The sequence below is a fragment of the Protopterus annectens genome, chromosome 2.part1 (assembly GCF_019279795.1).
Source record: "Protopterus annectens isolate FY-2018-M chromosome 2.part1, PAN1.0, whole genome shotgun sequence".
NCBI classification, from domain to species: Eukaryota; Metazoa; Chordata; order Ceratodontiformes; family Protopteridae; genus Protopterus; species Protopterus annectens.
This window is the reverse complement of record NC_056729.1, coordinates 873,356,494-873,368,922: the sequence shown is the minus strand read 5'-3', so window position 1 is coordinate 873,368,922 and position 12,429 is coordinate 873,356,494. Positions and strand designations below refer to the sequence as shown.

At 41.1% G+C, this 12,429-nt stretch overlaps 1 protein-coding gene across 1 annotated transcript in view; it reads right to left on the bottom strand.

Annotated features, from left to right (window-relative positions):
- The window catches only part of WDR17 (WD repeat domain 17), a 1,021,977-nt gene that overhangs the window by 550,227 nt on the left and 459,321 nt on the right, over window positions 1–12,429 (bottom strand). The window lies entirely within an intron of this gene.

The window sequence follows — 12,429 nt, the reverse complement described above, 5'->3', positions numbered from 1 at the left end:
TTTACAGGAGAGGAGATCCTTGGCTGTCTGGCCATTAATGGAAGATGAGAAACTATACGGTCAACTTTAGGCCTGAAATGTCCGGGTGAATCATGCCTGTTGGATGAGACAGGAGGTCTGGAATTGGATCCAGAATCCATGGTGGGTGAACTAGATGAGGCCAAAGAAAGGGGAACTAGATATGACGAGGCCAATAAGGTGCAATGAGGCTGACTGTGCTCTTCAATCAAGATGCATTCTGGAGAAAGTTGGGGATTAGAGGAGTCGGGGGGGGGGGGTAAGCATAAAGGAGACCAGGGAAGAGAGCATTTCTTGGTGATTCCCCAAGTGGGGGCAACAAAGCAAAGAAACTGCTGTATTTGTTGTAAAGGGAGGATGCAAAGAAGTTGCAGCAAAGTTGGCCGCATTGGCAGAATATCTTTTCCACAACTTTCATGTTGAGAGACCACTCAAGAGGCAATAAAATGGACCTGCTTATCTTGTGTGCTATCATGTTGGATTTCCTCAGAATGTGCATTGCTATCAGTAATCGACAGGATGAGATTGCCCATTGCCACAATCTGAGAGCTTCTCGACACAGGAGTGAGATCTGGTTCCTTCTTGTTTGTTGATGTGTCATACTACTGACATATTGCTTGTCTGAAATGCAATAGTCCCAGAAGGGAGAGTGTCTTGAAAAGTCTGCAATGCTAGGAATACTGCTGTCATTTCCAAAACATTGATATGCATGTTGACCTCTTCAGGGGACCAGGTGCCTTGGACTGTTTTTCCCAAGAAGTGCTCCCTCCACCCAATTTGGAAAGTATCCCTGGTCACTATGGCTTTGGGCCATTTATCTGCATGCAGCAAAATCTGCCATCTAAGTTCCATTAGTTCTAACAGTACTCCCCTTGGCTTTTTATCACTAATGTCATCATGGTCTATGGTCATGAACTTAAAATTGTGGTCTGTATTCTCATGAATGTAAATCCTACTGGCAAACTTTCTCTCAGTTTTTCCTGTATAGAAAACAGAACAATGGCCAGATAAAGCAATATAGACCACTGCCTTCGAAGAACAATTATATCTCCCCTTGATGTTATATTCAATGTTATTTATAGTAAACATGGCTTCAGGTTTTGCTACCTGCAGATAAATGGCCAGGCATTAATGACAGAACTTCTATCTCTCCTGTCTTAAAGCTTAAGGCCCTGGAAAGAAAGAAAATTGCAAGAAGCAAAGTAATATGCATTTTGATTGTTCCTCAGAGTAAGTTGCTAATAACACCTTCACAAACATTAAGTTTCAAAGTGCAAACATTGGAATTTTAGTGTGTCAAAATAACATTCTTATTTGACAAGGTTTTGGTTTAAATATAATGTTTTTAAATATTGTATTTTAACACACATTCAACAGTATGCATTGTGAGACTAAAGGATTCATTTTTAAGTCAGGTTTGTGCTAGTTGTTTCCCTGTGCCCAATTAGATGCATCTGCGTATTATTTAAATGTTTGCCTTGTTCTACAGCTTTGTCTGAAGAAGTTGACACTGTTTTAAATGAAAGAGCTTGCATCTTTTATATTTTTTCTACATTAAAAACTTTTGTTTTACATCATTGTGCTTTGGATTCTGTGCTAGTTGGAACCTGATCTGCCAGACTTTTCACATTTTGTGGTTTGCTTCTTGCCTTTTGGTTCTACAAGTGATTGATGATAACTCCTAGATGAGTATATATTCTCATGCTTTTATCAGAAGATACCTGGTCTGAGAAGTTTTGAGCCCACCGTCCAAGTAGGGAGACATTCAGAATCGCTGCAGTCTCAAGTGAGCTGCTACTACTGCCATGCATTTGGTGAACACCCTAGGGGCTGTGTTGAGGCTAAAGTGCAGGGTTCTAAATTGGCAATGACTGGCTCCTAGCCAGAAGTGTAGGTATGTCCTGGATTGTCCGTTCATTTTTATGTGATAGTATGCATCCTGAAAATCTATTGAGCATATCCAGTAGTCCTTGTTTAGGAAAAGCAAAATGGACTGAACCGTGACCATTCCGAACTTTCTATACTGAACTGATTTGTTCAGATTGCTGAGATCCAAAATTGGTCTCCGGTCCCCTGTTTTCTTTGGCATTAAAAAGAATCTTGAGTAAGTTCTGCACTCATTCTAGTCTGGAGGGACCTCTTGGATGACTATTGTTTCTACCAGCTTTTTTATTTCTAGAGCTGCTGCTTTCCTCCGACTAGGTGGATCATTGGGAATTTTGTTTCCTGTTAAAGGGGGTGGGGTGGAATGGTGAAAAGGGTATTATATAACCTCTGGAAATAATCCTCTGCACCCATGTATCTTTTATAATGTCTAGCCTGTTCAACCCCTGACTGCCTCCAACGGTGGACAATTGGGCTTCCTTTCAGGAGTGCTGGTAGGGTCTGTCATATAAAATATCTCTTGACTCCTGGTTATGCAGGCCTCCTCTGCTGTGCAGGTTGCATCTTCCATTATAGTTTCCCCCTCTGCCCTTGGAGGAACTATCTCCACGTGGATCACGGAAAGGACCCTGGGAATTTTCTGAACCACATTTTTTGACCACCTCATTTATTCCTAGAGAAGGTTTTTTAAGGAGTCAAAGAACATATGCCCACTGCAGAGAAGATCTTACCATCTTACTCAGTCCTGGAAATTGTGTCTTTAACTTTAGGGTAAAAAAAAGAACTTCTGTCAAAAAGTGCATTGATGAAGGAGGACTTGAAGGGCTTTGTGAAATCACACAGGTGCATCCAAGCAGGTCTCCTAATGGAAATGCCTGAACCCACCACCCATGAGGTACCTTCAGCTGTATGTGAAATGAGCATCATGGCTGAATTTGAGATGGATTGTTGGGTAGCCAACTGTGAGATGATAGATCTCTGTGCCTCAGAAGTAATGGTCCCAAAGAGAGATTTGGAAAGTTCTTTAATCAATTCCCTCTAAAGTGTGATGAAGTGCTCGAAATAATTTAACAACCTGAGTGCAAAGGTCACTGACACATATACATAAAGCTTTCAAATCTGTCCAAAGCCCTGGTCTCCATGTTAGGGGATGGACAGATGAGCTCTCTTCTGTGAGTTACTTTTTGGTGGCTACTGGTACAAACATGGCATCTACTTGTACTCCTTTGCTTCAGAATTCTCTTCCTTTTGTTGGTGCCAGTATCCTGTCTTGTATCTTGGAGATCGACTCAATAAAGTCAGGTTCCTTCCATGCCACCTAGAGATCAAATCAATGAGCTTATTGGTGGGTGAAGTCACCCAGGATGTAGATGGGCAGACACAAAGGCTTTCAGGAATATTGATTCCTCTTGGGAATGTTATCGGTAGACTAACCACCCCCTCACTTGAGGATCTCTAAGATGTCTGTAAAGGAGATGTCATCAGGTGGTGATCTTGAGGAACCTTTACCTCATCAAAATCTGTATCTTCTGTTACCGACTATTGAAGATAGTTTAAGTGCCTACTCTTGCACTTTCTCTTTCTAGGGACTTCTTCAATGGGATGCTCCAGAGAAGTATCAGAAGATATAAGTATACCCTGCTGGCTAAACTGGATACTTTGGGCTGGCTGTCCTTATGGAGTAGAGTACTGAGGCTCAAGGCACAAAGACATATGGGATTCAGAAGGAAGATCGAAGGGGGATAGAATCATCTGTCCTCTAGAAGAAGAGAACACTTTCTCTATCACCTCAAATGTGGAATGCTCTAAGGAGAAGGAGGCTAACAGAGTTGAGAAGACATGCTTCCAGACTGTCAGCTCCCTCTGACCCGAAGGCAGTGCACCCAAGGCAGAGGTTGGAGTCAAGCTGTCCAGTGTTGAGGCTTCAAGGGGCAGAGATGGTGCCAACAACTTTGGAGTCAACTCTAACACCTTGGACCCGGCAATGATGCTACTCCTCTGAGAGTCATCTGGCTCCAACACACTCAGAACCGTTCCACTCAGAGACGTATCAGAGCAGGAGATGCAATAATCTTCAGATGCACTATAGATGGTCCTGGAAAACTAGGACCCAAGGGCTCCAAAGCCAAAGGTCAGATCAGAGGAGCCATCAGGGGTGTAATAGTACTGGAAAAAGTCTCTGGAACAGAAGGGGTAGGAACCGGGAGAAACTTCCTCATCATTCTATCCACATCTGCTTCCATCAGGCTCCTGGAAGAATGAGAAGAAGATGACACTGAAGGGGACATAGAATGGTGACATTTCTCTAAAATGGATGATGGTAGCTGGGAGTGAAGCGGGTCTAGAGAGGATGCATACTGGGTCTAGGCAGCTGTTTCAGCTCTGAAAGTATCTGATCCGATGAAGCAGATTCGGTATCTGAGACAGATGTATACAACGCTTTAGTCTTTAGATCCAAAATTTTGTGGGCTGGTTCCATGGTCAGATCAGAAGGTGGAGTAGAGGATCCAGAAGGGTCTGATGGATGCTTTCTGGACTCCTTTTTGTCTGGGTTTGAGGTTTGAGCTCCAGATAAAAATTCAGAAAGGTCTTAGGCAGCAGACCTTTCAAAATCAGTTTATTTTCCTGATCAGTTAAGGCCTGTGGATTGAAAGCTTTACAAATATTACATGACACCTTTAAGTGTGCTGGGCCAAAAAAATAAACCCAAGAAACATGAGCATCAGACAGACAGATCTTATGCCCATAATCTTTGCACTTTTTAAAGCTAAAGGTGTTTCAGCCATCCTAAAAAAAATGTTTAACACTATCTACATATAAACTTTTTTTCATTTTTTTTTTTGAAAATAAAAAGGAAAGGGAAAAATTACCAACGATGGTAATTAAAGAAGTTACCACAAGGGTATAGGTGAAACAGAGGAAGTACCAACAATGGTAAGTAAACTTACACTAAGTAAGTGTAGGATAAGGGAGGAATAAAACAGCTATAAAGAAAAAAGGGGCAAAGCTAGAGACAGAGATAATCTGTTTACTTATCTGACAAGAAATCACTCTAAAGCTTGAGAGCTAACAGTGATCACATCTGTACGTGAAGGCTGAAAACAAGATCTGAAGTATGGTAGGGGACTACAGTATTGTGAGTAAGGGAGGAGCTTAAGAATTTCGAATATTCACAAGCTGTAAAAAGCGGCCAGGTCAGATCCAAAGGTCGGATCCAAACCCAATTGTTTTTTTGTTTGCTTTTTTTTTTTTTTGTTTTTTTTTTCAAACACCTTTATTGAATTATAACTTGTGACACAGGCAAATTTACATTCATATAAAAGTAATCAAACTCTATTAACATAGCAAACATTATACTTCATATATATTGCTATATATCATATAACCTAAGTGATATTACATAAATTATTCATTTCCTGCCTTTTTTTAAACAAGAAACATCTTTATTAAGTCATAACTTACTACATAGGCAATCATACATTTATATAAATGAAAACAAACCACATTGACACAATCCTAGTCACAAGAATTTTACATCACAAACCATAATGACACAATCTCAGTTGCAAACATTGTACATCACTTATCATCTATCCAATCTTTCTCACTCAAACATAACATAGCTCATATAAGTCCTTTCGCCTTTTAGACCTCCCTTGTATGTGTTGTGGGTCTATATCATGAGATCGACAGCTGAAAATGTCGACTTACCTTTTGTAAACATGGAAATGTCGAACTCCAAGTTTGTCCCTTGGAAAGAAATCACCGATTTCTTTCCAAGGGAAAGAAATCAGTTGGCCGTTGTGTTACACCTGCCCTTTCCCCGACTGTAGTGCGGTCTCAGAGTTAGAATATTTAGTTGGGGGAGGTGTGGGGGGCACAGCCCCTCATGGTGGGAGGTGTGGGTGGCAAAGCCTCCCCCAGTTAAATATGTTTGTTTTTATGTAGTGTTGTTTGTTTGCCTTCTGATTTATTTCCATTGGAAGGTGGTCTCCGGTCCCCTGTTTTCTTTGGCATTAAAAAGAATCTTGAGTAAGTTCTGGACTCATTCTAGTCTGGAGGGACCTCTTGGATGACTATTTTTTCTACCAGCTTTTTTATTTCTAGAGCTGCTGCTTTCCTCTGACTAGGTGGATCATTGAGAATTTTGTTTCCTGTTAAAGGGGGTGGGGTGGAGTGGGGAAAAGGGTATTATATAACCTCTGGAAAAAATCCTCTGCACCCATGTATCTTTTATTATGTCTAGCCTGTTCAACCCCTGACTGCCTTCAGCGGTGGACAATCGGGCTTCCTTTCAGGAGTGCTGGTAGGGTCTGTCATATAAAATATCTCTTGACTCCTGGTTCTGCAGGCCTCCTCTGCTGTGCAGGTTGCATCTTCCATTATAGTTTCCCCCTCTGCCCCTGGAGGAACTATCTCCACGTGGATCACGGAAAGGACCCTGGGAATTTTCTGAACCACATTTTTTGACCATCTCATTTATTCCTAGAGAAGGTTTTTTAAGGAGTCAAAGAACATATGCCCACTGCAGAGAGGATCTTACCATCTTACTCAGTCCTGGAGATTGTGTCTTTAACTTTAGGGTAAAAAAAAAGAACTTCTGTCAAAAAGTGCATTGATGAAGGAGGACTTGAAGGGCTTTGCGAAATCACACAGGTGCATCCAAGCAGGTCTCCTAATGGAAATGCCTGAACCCACCACCCTTGAGGTACCTTCAGCTGTATGTGAAATGAGCATCATGGCTGAATTTGAGATGGATTGTTGGGTAGCCAACTGTGAGATGATAGATCTCTGTGCCTCAGAAGTAATGGTCCCAAAGAGAGATTTGGAAAGTTCTTTAATCAATTCCCTCTAAAGTGTGATGAAGTGCTCGAAATAATTTAACAACCTGAGTGCAAAGGTCACTGACACATATACATGCTTCTCAAATCTGTCCAAAGCCCTGGACTCCATGTTAGGGGATGGACAGATGAGCTCTCTTCTGTGAGTTACTTTTTTCTGGCTACTGGTACAAACATGGCATCTACTGGTACTCCTTTGCTTCAGAATTCTCTTTCTTTTGTTGGTGCCAGTATCCTGTCTTGTATCTTGGAGATCGACTCAATAATGTCATGTTCCTTCCATGCCACCTAGAGATCAAATCAATGAGCTTATTGGTGGGTGAAGTCACCCAGGATGTAGATGGGCAGACACAAAGGCTTTCAGGAATATTGATTCCTCTTGGGAATGTTATTGGTAGACTAACCACCCCCTCGCTTGAGGATCTCTAAGATGTCTGTAAAGGAGATGTCATCAGGTGGTGATCTTGGGGAACCTTTCCCTCATCAAAATCTGTATCTTCTGTTACCAACTATTGAAGATAGTTTAAGTGCCTTCTCTTGCACTTTCTCTTTCTAGGGACTTCTTCAATGGGATGCTCCAGAGAAGTATCAGAAGATATAAGTATACCCTGCTGGCTAAACTGGATACTTTGGGCTGGCTGTCCTTATGGAGTAGAGTATTGAGGTTCAAGGCACAAAGACATATGGGATTCAGAAGGAAGATCGGAGGGGGATAGAATCATCTGTCCTCTAGAAGAAGAGAACACTTTCTCTATCACCTCAAATGTGGAATGCTGTAAGGAGAAGAAGGCTAACAGAGTTGAGAAGACATGCTTCCAGACTGTCAGCTCCCTCTGACCCGAAGGCAGTGCACCCAAGGCAGAGGTTAGAGTCAAGCTGTCCAGTGTTGAGGCTTCAAGGGGCAGAGATGGTGCCAACAACTTTGGAGTCAACTCTAACACCTTGGACCCGGCAATGATGCTACTGCACTGAGAGTCATCTGGCTCCAACACACTCAGAACCATTCCACTCAGAGACGTATCAGAGCAGGAGATGCAATAATCTTCAGATGCACTATAGATAGTCCTGGAAAACTAGGACCCAAGGGCTCCAAAGCCAAAGGTCGGATCAGAGGAGCCATCAGGGGTGTAATAGTACTGGAAAAAGTCTCTGGAACAGAAGGGGTAGGAACCGGGAGAAACTTCCTCATCATTCTATCCACATCTGCTTCCATCAGACTCCTGGAAGAATGAGAAGAAGAGGACATTGAAGGGGACATAGAATGGTGACGTTTCTCTAAAATGGATGATGGTAGCTGGGAGTGAAGCGGGTCTAGAGAGGATGCATACTGGGTCTAGGCAGCTGTTTCAGCTCTGAAAGTATCTGATCCGATGAAGCAGATTCGGTATCTGAGACAGATGTATACAACGCTTTAGTCTTTAGATCCAAAATTTTGTGGGCTGGCTCCGTGGTCATATCAGAAGGTGGAGTAGAAGATCCAGAAGGGTCTGATGGATGCTTTCTGGACTCCTTTTAGTCTGGGTTTGAGGTTTGAGCTCCAGATAAAAATTCAGAAAGGTCTTAGGCAGCAGACCTTTCAAAATCAGTTTATTTTCCTGATCAGTTAAGGCCTGTGGATTGAAAACTTTACAAATATTACATGACACCTTTAAGTGTGCTGGGCCAAAAAAATAAACCCAAGAAACATGAGCGTCAGACAGACAGATCTTATGCCCATAATCTTTGCACTTTTTAAAGCTAAAGGTGTTTCAGCCATCCTAAAAAAAATGTTTAACACTATCTAAATATAAACTTTTTTTTGAAAATAAAAAGGAAAGGGAAAAATGACCAACAATGGTAATTAAAGAAGTTACCACAAGGGTATAGGTGAAACAGAGGAAGTACCAACAATGGTAAGTAAACTTACACTAAGTATTGTAGGATAAGGGAGGAATAAAACAGCTATAAAGAAAAAAGGGGCAAAGCTAGAGACAGAGATAATCTGTTTACTTATCTGACAAGAAATCATTCTAAAGCTTGAGAGCTAACAGTGATCACGTCTGTACGTGAAGGCAGCAAACAAGATCTGAAGTATGGTAGGGGACTACAGTATTGTGAGTAAGGGAGGAGCTTAAGAATTTAGAATATCCACAAGCTGTAAAAAGCGGCCAGGTCAGATCCAATGGTCGGATCCAAACCCAATTGTTTTTTTTGTTTGCTTTTTTTTTTTTGTTTTTTTTTTTCAAACACCTTTATTGAATTATAACTTGTGCAACAGGCAAATTTACATTCATATAAAAGTAATCAAACTCTATTAACATAGCAAACATTATACTTCATATACATTGCTATATATCATATAACCTAAGCGATATTACATAAATTATTCATTTCCTGCCTTTCTTTAAACAAGAAACATCTTTATTAAGTCATCACTTACTACATAGGCAATCATACATTTATATAAATGAAAACAAACCACATTGACACAATCCTAGTCACAAGAATTTTACATCACAAACCATAATGACACAATCTCAGTTGCAAACATTGTACATCACTTATCATCTATCCAATCTTTCTCACTCAAACATAACATAGCTCATATAAGTCCTGTCGCCTTTTAGACCTCATTCCTCCCTTGTATGTGTTCTGGGTCTATATCATGAGATCGACAGCTGAAAATGTCGACTTACCTTTTGTAATCATGGAAATGTTAAACTCCAAGTTTGTCGAACGGCCAAATCACCGATTTCTTTCCAAGGGAAAGAAATCAGTTGGCCGTTGTGTTACACCTGCCCTTTCCCCGACTGTAGTGCGGTCTCAGAGTTAGAATATTTAGTTGGGGGAGTGTGGGGGGCACAGCCCCTCATGGTGGGAGGTGTGGGTGGCAAAGCCCCCCCAGTTAAATATGTTTGTTTTTATGTGGTGTTGTTTGTTTGCCTTCTGATTTCTTTCCATTGGAAGGTGAGTCGACATTTTCAGCTGTTGATCTCATGATATATAGACCCTGTATTGTTCCCACAATTCCCATTTTTTATGTAGTTTGCTTCTACCCTTTTCCAAAGATCTTAATTCAAGTCGATTTATCTCTGTAACTATTTTAACTACTTCCAGTATAGTTGGTTTAGATTTCCATTTCCATTTGCTAGTAATTGCTGTTTTGCCAGCCACCATTATTAGGCACAGCAAGGCCTGACCATATCTAGGCAAATCTGATTCTGTATCATAGCTCAGAAATGAATGAAAATTGACATCAGATACAATCAGTAACAAATTATTTCTTTTCTACTTACTCTCAGTCTAACTTCCTCATATTCAGTGGAACTACTCACATTACATAGTTCAATCAACCATCTCTTCCAGACTAGAAATGTATTTTCTTATTAACACCCTATCTATCTCTCAGTAATAACCTCTTTGTTTTTCAAGACACCTTATGTAAGGGCAGATCATGCCTACTCAACCAGGTGGACTTCTTTGAGAAGGTCACCAAAGCAATGGATCAGCGCAAAATGGTTCACATTGCCTACCTTGACCTGGCCAAGGCATTTGACCCAATACCCCACTCCGGCATTGTTGACAAACTCAAGAGGTTAGGTACAAACCTGTATGTCACCCGGTGGATAGCCAACTGACTCACAGACAGGACCCAGGAAGTTAGAACTGGAGAGTCCACATCCACAAAGAGGCCAATCACAAGTGGAGTCCCTCAGGGATCAGTCCTTGGACGCTCCTTTTTGGCATTTACTTCTCTGAAGTCAAGGTTAATGTCATTGGTCTCTGGCTGACTAAATTTGCAGATGATTGCAAATTAGAAGCTGTCATTGAATCTCACACTGACACAAATGTTCTACAGGAGGGGCTGACATAGACAAATAACTGGTGTCAGAGCCATGGACTAAAACTAAATGACAAGAAATGCATAATAATATCCTTCAGGAAGTCATCCACCCATGGTAACTATCATATTGACAACACACCCCTAAGAGCTGACCGAATAGTCATGGACTTAGGAACACACATAGATAGTAATCTAGCCTTTGATCATCATGCGTCTACAGTAGTGAAGAAATCCTTCTATGTTGTGCAACTTATAAACAAAGATATGGAATCTAAGTCCAAGGAAGTCATTGCTCCACTGTACTCAGCATTCATCAGATGGGTCTATATTATGAGATCGAAACCATAGATAGTCAAATACCTAAAGGTCGATCTCTAAATATCGAAGAGTAAAAATTGTGAACAGCTGTTTCCACACAGGGAATCAATGTTGTTGGCCAAAGTAAAAAAAAAGTTTTAAACAGAAATCAAGCAGGGAGCTTCACCCCTTCCACACCCACCGATGTGGGGTGCACAACCCTAACTAAATTTACCAACTCTGAGATTGCTCTACATTGTAAAAAGGGCATAATCCACGTAACGGCCAAACAATTGTTTCCCTGTGTGGAAATGACCGTTTTGAGATTTTTACACTTTGATATTTAGAGATCAACCTTTAGGTATTCCACTACCTAAGGCTCTGATCTCATGATATAGACCCCATCAGACCTATCATTGAGTACAATGCCTGCTTTGGTATGGACCTAGACAGGCATATCCAACAATTGGAAGGTCCGCATAGGTTCTTCACTTAAGGAATACAGGGCTTAAGTAAAATGTCCTATCCAAACCATCTCAGGGCTCTATCCCTGTATTCTGTCTCCTACAGGCTTTTGAGGTGAGAGCTATGCCTGACATAAAGGGCATTGTCAAACCCCACTCTGATGGACCTCCTGCATATCCACAAAGCAAACAGCACCAAAATTATCCATTGTAAAGACTTAAACCTTACCTGTGATATAAATAGGACCTGCTGGAGAGACAGGTATGCATCCCAGAGATTATCCCGTCTCTGGAACAGTCTCCCCATCCATGTGAAGCAGTGTTCCTCACTAACCCAATTCAAGTATAACTTGGATAGTTGGATGTGGAACAGAAAATTCATCCCTGGTTTGGCACCTATGTCTCTAATGGAAACAGACAAACTGTAAAAGGTTCTTCTTCCAGGCCTCACCTTGTCAATGTTTCATCTTCCATGCTCCTGCTCACACTTACCAGGGGTATCAGAACTTGCCAGAGATTTGGGATGCATGGATAGGCTTAAAAAGGCTCTTGTGGTCTTAGCCTAGTAAACACCCATGAACCTATTTATCAATGTTAAATTATAACAGTTGTCCTTTTTCCAACGCTGAGATGGTACATTGCTCTTGCCTAAAATTATCCTTGATTTGACAAGATAAACAAAGTTGAAACCTCACGTAGATATTAAGCTATAGAAAATGTGCAGAACATGTCATATAAGTTTTGCACAGAACTGCTGCAAACTGAAACTAAACTTATGAAAAATTATGGTGAATATCACAATATTTTGCGAACCAGATTGTAAACAAATGTCATTGTTTTGGCCTTATGCCTCAATGAAAAAAAAAACTTAGGAGGGAATGTCATACTAAATATTAAATTAACAGACTTCTTGTTTCTTCTCCTATTGGTTTATAAAAGGGAACAGAAAGATTAAGATGTATACCCACTTCTCAGCTCTTTGGCATAGAGTAATGGAGCTCTAACTATAACCCAGGGGGCGCATGACTGGCTAGTGGCTGGGCACTAGATTAGTTGGGGAGTGAAGATGGTTAAGAGGGGCTTTGCTCCCTTGCCCACTAAT